This window comes from Alligator sinensis, unplaced genomic scaffold, assembly GCF_000455745.1.
Source record: "Alligator sinensis unplaced genomic scaffold, ASM45574v1 scaffold297_1, whole genome shotgun sequence".
Taxonomy (NCBI): Eukaryota; Metazoa; Chordata; order Crocodylia; family Alligatoridae; genus Alligator; species Alligator sinensis.
Genome location: NW_005841848.1, coordinates 1,939,197 through 1,948,552, shown reverse-complemented (window position 1 = coordinate 1,948,552; position 9,356 = coordinate 1,939,197). Strand labels below are relative to the sequence as shown.

The 9,356-nt window shown below is 44.7% G+C and overlaps 1 protein-coding gene across 2 annotated transcripts in view; it reads right to left on the bottom strand.

Moving 5' to 3' along the window:
* TMEM168 (transmembrane protein 168) overlaps positions 1–9,310 on the bottom strand; it is a 47,138-nt gene extending 37,828 nt beyond the window's left edge. The window contains exon 1 of one of the 2 annotated variants that reach the window (XM_006015952.3): positions 9,017–9,310. The gene's annotated coding sequence lies outside the window, so the exon portion shown is untranslated. Of the gene's footprint in view, positions 1–7,389; positions 7,418–9,016 lie in introns of those variants that run through there. The other variant, XM_025208844.1, reaches the window with a different exon arrangement.
* Between the last annotated feature and the right edge of the window lie 46 nt (positions 9,311–9,356).

The window sequence follows — 9,356 nt, the reverse complement described above, 5'->3', positions numbered from 1 at the left end:
TGGCGCTGCTCCTCTCTCATTTTGCTAAGTATTTTAATTGGCATTGTCTGTTATGGGAGAAGACGGACGTCCCGCGGTGATTATTTCATTGTGCACTGACTAATAAACAAGGGGAGTCCCAAACAGATGTTCTCCAATCAGACGATAACTAATAGTTGTTGTTATATGTTTAAGTTATTGTATTTTGTAGTTTGTTAAAAAGACCGGTCTGTAAAATTGTTTGTTTATATATATATGTTGGTTGCTTAAGCTCCGTCAGGCCAGTGAATCCTGAAACAAAAATTCCCTGTAACGTGCTCATGTGTCTAAAATTCCAGTTGTGCCGTCGGCAAGGGGGCATGTCACAACCCAATGATTTTAGTGCCTCGGCACAATGGAATTTTCCCGCCACATGAGAGTCTCTTGCACAGCAAAAGTTTTCTGCTGCAACAGAAAACCCCGGTGCAAGAGAGTTCCCGCCATTCGCATGCAAATTTGTGTTCCGCTATTGGCCAGTTCTAAATTATTCCTACGTGGCAGCTAGTAATTGGCTTGCTGGCCGTATAAAATTTTGTGCGACTTCCGCCCAAGTCGGAGAACTTTGAGCACGCTGCGGAGTGCCTCTAAAGATATCTGGCTCGCGGCTGAGCTGATCGATAGCCTGATCACCTATCGATTCTTCTCCCCGTCGCCGAGTGCAATCCTTCGACGTACCCTTTCCCTGCCGGCTTAATTTGTGGACGGATTAGCTGGCCTGAGCCTTGCCAGCTGGAGCAATTCGTGGAGGTGTTTAAGCGACCGGACCACCTGCGTCGCGGCTATTAGCGGCGTAAGTAAAGCTTTTCGCAACCAATACGCTTTGTCTGCCTCTCCATTCACCAGCCCGCCCAAACGACCGAGCAATTTGTATATCCCCTCGAGTCGGCTCCGGCCGTCCGAGACACATCCATTATTGATTGGTTCTCTCATATTTTTACTTCATATTTGGATAATGGAATGATGTTTAATCAAATGCTAACCATGTAATTTTTATGAAGCATCTACCAGGGGTTCCAAACATTCCTGTGACATATATATACATTTTTCATGTCTTTCAACATATTTTATAATCCAACTCCAAGAAAATATGAAAAAAGTTCTATGAAACATCTTAAATCCCTAAGTCAAATCTGTTATCATCACCCTTCCTCCATCTTCTTTAATTTAACAAAATGAAGAACCCACTTTATTTTAACTCTTTTCACTATCCTTCAGGAGAGTTATCAAGATACTTATATCCATTAGATTACTAAAGTGTCTGAACACTTCTCAGTTATTGATGGTTATCATCTCAAACTGCAAAATATGTAAATATTATTAATCTGATTTTGCAGAGGGGGAGAAGAGATGCACAGAGGAAACAAACTGCTTTGACCGGTATCACAAACAAAAGAAAACCCATATCCAACACCAGCATCTTAATCACAAAACCGTCTTTCCTAACAATTCAACTCTTGCCAAAAAGGCCAATAACCATAAAATGTTTTTAAGTTGATGGATATTACAAAAGTTAATACTTGCCATCCACTGGGAAAGAATAAATATTATGTTTGGAATGTGATATAATCCATTACCTGGATTAGTTTCTCTGACCCCTTTGTCCCCATGAGTTTATTGCTTGTTTGCCTCTGCCTGCGCTGCTTCCCTTCCCACCTTCCCTGTCTTTGTATTCAAATGACTCTCTCCATTTGATACACTGTTCTGTTCATGTCCCTTAATAGCATTTGGTGAAGTGAGCTCAAGGCTCACAAAAGCTTATTATTCATCTCTGATTTAGTTAGTTTATAAGGTGCAAATCTACCTTCCCTTAAAACATGACAACCATTCCACTATTTCCTAAACCACTAAGTACATTAATTTTTAGCCTGCAAGTTCAATTATAATTTTTAGAAATGGTAGGTAAACAGAAAATAGGATGTTATTTTTTTTTAAGAGTAAGAAACCTTAAAATATTTTGGTACATGTAGATTTATAAAAGCTGCCATGTAGAACTGAACTATAGTATCCTACTTCTAATAGATGCAGGTATTATTTTCTGGAGTCAATTTCTTATAACCACATCTCTAGCTTGAAATGAGATGACTGGTGTAACACTTTATATGCTTAATCATTGCCTATAGGTAAACTAGCTATATTATTTGTGTGCAAGAAATATCTAATGTCTTAATTACGGCTAACAACTATCTTCCCCAAAATCTGTCAAGTTACTTATATGTGGAGTAAATTTGTATGTCACTGTGTATTTTTAAAAAGCCTTGATTTTATTACATTTACTAATATCCTTTTGCCTGTTACAAAGCTTTGATTGAAGCACAGGTTACAGCTCCATAGCTAAGGATGATTTTCATTTTGTACTGGAGAAGCTAAAACCATGCCATGTTTGAAAAATGGAGTGTACATTCCGTAGATTTATAGCATGTATTCTAAGAACTTAAGTAATTAGCTTAGGATAGGGGTAGACGTTTTTTGGCCGGAGCGCTGAAAACCCCCACAATGCCTACCTTGGAAGGTGCTGGAGTGCCAGCATGCCAGAAAAACAAAATGAGGGCAGGGGATACATGGCAGGATGCCCTGCTTGTGCCCCTTGCCCCCCACCCAAAGTCCCTGCCCCCCAGCCCTGCTGCCCGTTGGCCCCCAGCCCGGGCTCCTGGCTGGCAACAGCTACCCAGAGCCAGCACCGGTTGCAGCCAGGAGGCTGCAAACAGCGGCACTGGGCTCCGTTGCCCTAGCATCAGCTTTGTACCAGCGTGTGCACCCACATGTTGGAGCGGGCAGTGGGGGAGGGGCCTGAGGCAGCGCAACCCCAGTCTCTCCCCTGCTTCTGGCACGAAGCTGATGACTGGGCTCTGGAGCCCAGCGCAGCTGTGCGTAGCCAGCCTAGGCTCTGGGCAGCTGCAGCAAGTAGCAGGCAGACTGCAAACAGCTGTGCCGGGCTCCACAGCTCCATGCTGGTGGCGACTGCATGTACACCTCGGGGCAGACAGCAGGGCAGTGCAGCTCGCCCCGCTGCTAGCCACAGAGCCTGGGCTGCTCCCAGCAGGCAGCTGGGATGCTGCAAGCCCTGCTGGGAGCAGCCTGGGCTCCAACAGCTACCCAGAGCCGGGACTGGTCATGGCATGCCGATCAAAACGGCCTCGTGTGCCATGCTCGGCACACGTGCTGGGAGTTGCTGACCCCTGGCTTAGGAGTTACTTATGTCAAGACCAAGATGGGGGAATAATTATTATCACTGTCATGCCTGGAAACTCCAGTCATGAAGCATGATCCAATTGTGCTCAAACAAAGAAAAATAAGTAAATACTTAAGAATTTACAAAGTCTAAGACAGTAAGTGGATTCAAACTTAGAAATTTGGCCTTTAAACAAATCTGCAACTGTTTCAGACTCTTCCAAATTCTCATAGTGAAAACGCACTGAAATCTTGACTATAAAGAAATTAGGCCATGCCTAAACAAAGCTATTAATAACTGTTTTATCCAAATGTATGTAGGCTACAAGCTAGATCAGTTAAAAATAAAGTCTTAACTGGGGCCTTATATCATCTAAGACAACTCAACAAATTACTGCCTTTCTGCTACAGCTGCTTAGCAACAATTCAATTGCTCATCATCAGGGATCTGGGTTTTCCGTTCGCGATTGAAAAACGCAGTAAAACCCGTATTTTCTCCTTTTAAGGAGAAAACCAGTGACAAACAAGGGTTTCCCCTTGGAGGCTGGCAGAGTTCCAGCCTTCTAGGGTTGTAAGGAGCAGGAGGGCAGGGGGCACCATGTGCATCTGAGCATGTACACATGCACAGGGCCACCAGGCAACCTGGAGAGCAGCTCCCACATGCAAGTCTGGCGCGGGGGTGAGTAGGGGAACACTGAGGCTCCCATAGTGAGGGAAGAAGGGAGCTAGGCAGGGCCGGGGCTAGAGTGCATGGCTGCAGGGCCCGATCGGGGAGCAGGACAGGGCCCGCAGGGAGGAAGCTCACTGCCGCTGCAATGGGGGATGGGGGATACATGCCCCCCAATTTGTGCATGCAACGGGATGATGTAGGCTGCCTGCTGCCCACTCCCTGGGGCCTCCACGGCCCAGTGGGTGGGACCCAGCATGGCAAGGCAGAGCAGGGCAGGGAAGCTCGGTGCTGCGGCCACAAGCCCTGACAAAGTGCTCCCTGCCCAGCCGACAGCAGCAAGGAGCACAACTCTGCACTGTCACCCCCGCTGCTGCCAGATGGGCAAGGGGTGCTTCACCATGGCTGTGTGGGGTCCTGTCCACTGGGCCACGGAGGCCCCAGTGGGAGGCAGCAGGGAGGGGAGCCCAAGCCCGCCCCTACCTCTCTATGAGCTCTGCTCTGGTCATGCTGCCTGTGGGAGAGGGGGAGTCACACTGTGCTCCACTCCATCGCAACAGCCGCCATCTCCCACATGCAGCAGCTGGGGTTCAGGTGCTTTTTCAGGGGGGCAGTAGGCTGCAGACCCAGGTTCCTGGCCCCATAGCCCTGGTAGCCAGGGGGCCCCTCCAGCAGGGTTTGGTGGTGGGGGGGCTGTGGGTGGGGAGTGATGGGCACCAACAGGGCCAGGGGGCTGTGGGTCAGGAGTGAGGGGCAACAGCATGGGAAGAGCACCAGCATATCAGGGCTGCTCAGCACCATAAAGCAGTGAGGGGGGACAGCTGGAGCTGGACCCATGTCCTGGTGAGGGAAAGGTGCAGGGGGAACTGATTTTCTATAATAAAACCCACGAAATGAAACGCCAAAATTTAGAGGTATTCAGAATGTATTTTATTATAGTGACTGAGGCACTGATAGGCTTCCAAACTGCTTTAAAATCGTAAATATATCAGTAAAACATTGCGTTCAACTGATACATATATATATATAGTGATGTTTCATTTTAAATCACAGAAAAACATGGATTTAGGGGGTTTTAAATCAGAGAATTTGTGATTTTCTGTTGGTTGTAGTCATGTTGGTCTAAGGACACAGGCAGACAATGTTCTTTGCGCAGATGTGATATATTTTATTAGACCAATCAAATAGTTGGAAAAATTGTTCTTTGCAAACTTTTGGGTACAAACACCCACTTCAGGCACCCGAAAGCTTGCAAAGAACAATTTTTCTAACTATTTACCCAAAGAACTATGTCTGCTGATTTTTATCAGAGAATTTGTGATTTTTAAACAAAGAAAACCACGATCCCTGCTTATCATGAGTTATTTGTATGAGAGAGACTGTGCCAAAGGTTCTCAATGGAAGACTTGTTGGGTGAACTGTCACTGCGTCTTAAAGGTTTCCATGCTACTGCTACCTTGGCCACCAGCACTTCAAAGGCTCCTGGAACAGGCAGCACTGCCTGGGTATGGACCACGTTTAAGGCATGAAGATACTGGGTCTCAAGAACTGGACTTCCCAATATCTCCTCGCACACAAAGCCACTTTCTAAAACACAGTCCTTCATACCAGTAAAACAATGTAAATTAAAGGGCAGATTTACCCATAAACTTTAGTTACTTGGCAAAAGTAAAACCATTGTAAACACATCTTAACCAGTCAGTGCATTCCAGATACTTTGGGGAATGAAGTACAGTGATTCTGGCTTTCTCCTATTTAAAAAAATCCCCAATTTTCAATTTAAAAACAGTAACCCAAAATCCACATTTTTCTGTGATTTAAATGAAACACCACTACTGTATATCTATAGATATACAGTAGTATATCTATATACAGTAGTATATACAGATACTATATATCTGTATATCTATAGATATACAGTAGTGGTGGGGGGCTGTGGATATATATATATTATAGACAGATATAAATAGATCTATATATCAATATAGATCTATAGATATACAGATATAGATCTATAGATAGTAGTGTTTCATTTTAATCATGGAAAACTGTGGATTTGGGGTTAATTTTTTTAAAAACAAAAATTGGGGATTTAAAACCAGGATCCCTGCTGACAAATTACATTTAAAAAAAAAAATTGCTATATATGGTGAAATCTGATTAATTAGCCACTAGGCTAACTTATCACTAGGGTATTATTATTTGGTGCATTGAATGTCTGCCAGTCTCACTGATTTATACACAAAACACTTTGACTAATTTGTCATCTTTAAAGTGTAATTATTCATTCCCAAATGTACGTGCATACTAAATCGCAATGAAATTTGCCCCTTATAATTAGCCTTCCATATATAACTTGCCTTTCATAGCAGCCAGCAAGCCAGGTGATACCCGCCAAGCACTGGATACCATGTAGTTTTTCTTGCCTCAATATGACAGATAATCAACTGCTTCCTTTTGGGAGAATTTTGTTTTGGTAATGAGCGCACGTAACACGTGCGAAACAAAAATATCTGACTGGTTATTTTACTCCATCATTATTATAAACTTTTTGCACAGTAAGTACTCTGTGAATTCTTGTAGTAAGGAAGTGAACATTAAGTATTTACCTGTAGAATCATACAATGTTCACATTGTAAGCCATGCAATTTGCATTTAGGATTTTTGTAATTTTTTGTCTATAGCTAATATATAGACAAACTAATATGCTAGATTAGATATTAAATATAAATATATTAGCTAGAGACAAAAAAAATACAAAAATCCTAAATGCAAATTGCATAGCTTACAATGTGAACATTGTGTGTATATATGCGTTTGTGTATATTATACACACACACAAGAAGCTCAGTTATATGGTACCTTACAAACTCTGTTAATCGGCATGCCGGCTTGTAAGGGAAGTGTAAAACCAGAAGTGCCCACCATGGCACTTCCGGTTTTGCAGAGCCCCCATGGCCCAGGGCATAGCAGCCTGCATGGGTCCCCCCTCCCTGCGGCTCGTGAGAGGGGCAGCAAAACCCCAGACACGGCGGGACAGGCAGCGGCCCATTTGGGCTGCTCAGCTAACTAGCATATTTTGTCATCTGGCACCCTCCGTTCCCTGTGGCTGCCGGATAACAAAGGGAGGGAGGGTGTGTGTGTGTGTGTGTGTGTGTGTGTGTGTGTGTGTGTGTGTGTGTGTGTGTGTGTGTGTGTGTGTGGGTGAACGTGTGTGTGTGTGTGTGTGTGTGTAAAAGTAACCCCAAATCCACATTTTTCCATGATTAAAATGAAACACCACTAATGTGTGTGTATGTACACACACACACACACACACACATGGATTTGGGGTTACTTTTTTTAAACCAAAAATTGGGGTTTTTAAATTAGAGAAAACTAGGACCCCTGGTGTTCAGCATGCATCCTTGTGTTTGCAGAATCAATATTTTAGATTGCCAGTTTAGCCTCCTCTCTATTCAACATCTCTATCAAATTATTACAGAATTATACAGTTAAAGGCAAAGTATATATATGCACCTTATAAACAGACCTACCAAAATTGTGATTTTGCTGATTTCATGAAATCCACATGAAATCTGTGGGGAATAAAACCAAGAAAAGTTACAGAAAATAAAATGCTAGCTCCTCAGAGTGAGCCAGGAGTCCTCAGGGTGCTGTAGCAACCTGCTGAGGTGAGGAAGTGGGGAGGCACTCAAAGGGCTGCCAGGAAGATGGCTGCAGTCCCTGCTAGGGGCCATGCATAGGGGGTGCACACAGGTGCACATGCACCCCCTGAGCGTGGCGGTGCACCCCCTACACAAAGGAACTGCCTGCGGGTGGTTGCTGCTTCCCCTGCCAGCAATCCCTGCTGGCCACCGCCACTGCTGCCCGCCCCCCTCCCGGGTCGACAGCGCCAGCAGTGTCTGCAGGAGCTCCCCCGCCTACCGTTGCTACGCTCCCGCCACCACCGTGCCCCCCCCCCCGTTGCCAGGGGCACAAGTCGTTCATGGCCCCCACCCCACATTCTGCCTGCAAAATTGGGGGGAAGTCTCCTTAAATTCACTAGGTCTCTACTTACAAACTAAGTAAATATATAGAGAGCACATTTTTTTGTGTACTTGAGCTTGCTTGGCATCATCTGGTGAAGTGAGCTAGAGTTCACAAAAGCTTATGCTCTCTATATAATCTTATTTAGTCAGTCTATGAGATGCATATCTACCCTTTCTTATCTTCTGCTTGACTTCAGGCTAAGACAGCTAAGTACCTCTGTACATACTGCTAAATCATTACTGATTGATACCCAGTACACCTAAATGTGATTCTCTCTTATTTATTATTATCCGCATACAGATAATCAGGCAAGATTAAAGTAGTAGAGAAGTTGGATCACCCTTTTCCCTAGGAAGGACAGATAAACAATTGGACTCCTGATTAAAAGGACACCATCAAGATAACCTGTATCAGTTTATATTGTAATAAATTAAGCGCGTCCCAAAATCTAACTTCTCCATGAACACACCCACTCTTCTGTTACTTTTTGCATTTCATTATGCCTGGGCAGTGAACCTAATCAAATGTCACTTATTTATGTAGAGCTGTAGCTGCTTCAGTTCAGCGTTCAAGTTCTCATTTCCTGAGGCACTGCTGACACACATGAGGTGCACATGTGATGATATTTAAAATGAAAAAATATAGAATACCTGCATCCAGGAAAAACACCTCCGTTATAATCAAGTTGTGCAAGTCCACAACATGCAGGGGAATCTAAATTGAAATTTGGGACCCAAACTAGCCAAGAATCTGTCTGTTGCAGTGAGGGCCCTGTTATTTTTCACCCATTTGAAACCCGAGGACCCTGCTACATCTTCAGAGGAAAGCTGCTAGAAACCTGCTCTACAGTGGCTGCACGTTTCGAAGCACTATCTTCATAGCTAGCTCCTATTGCTGGATGGATGCTTTTCCCTTGCTGCAGTTATTTTGCACAGGTGGCACCAGCCTCAACTTATCTTGAGCACTTCACCCACAGCTCACCTGCACAACTGATGCAACGTGCGGGCGGTGTTGCCAGGTCTTAAACAGGAAATCATCATATTGGAAGCTCAAAATGATTGCATTTACTGAAAAACTACGGTATGCTGAAAATATATGCAAATAAGTAGGCAAAAAAACCTTCTTATTTACTTTCTATTGCTCACTGCAACTCGCCAGCGAGTGAGCGAGGATGGAGTCATCGAAGTTGAAGCACTTTTTCATTTTGAGGCAAGTGGTAAGGCAGGGCTGACAGCAAACCCCGAAATCAGCGCAGGCTCCCGGAGAGCGACTTGGGTTTGGCATCTGCCGCGGCAATAAGCTGCCTCAAAAACGATCCTACACTTTGGACACTTCAACTCTTGTTGATCGTAAAGGGTTGAAACGCTCGTACAAACAGAGCAGTTATGGCAGACCCGGCAGCGCAGCGTGTGCCGACAGGCGGGCTGCAGCCCGGCGCCGGGCAGCGGGGAGGGCCGGGCCGAGACGGGGG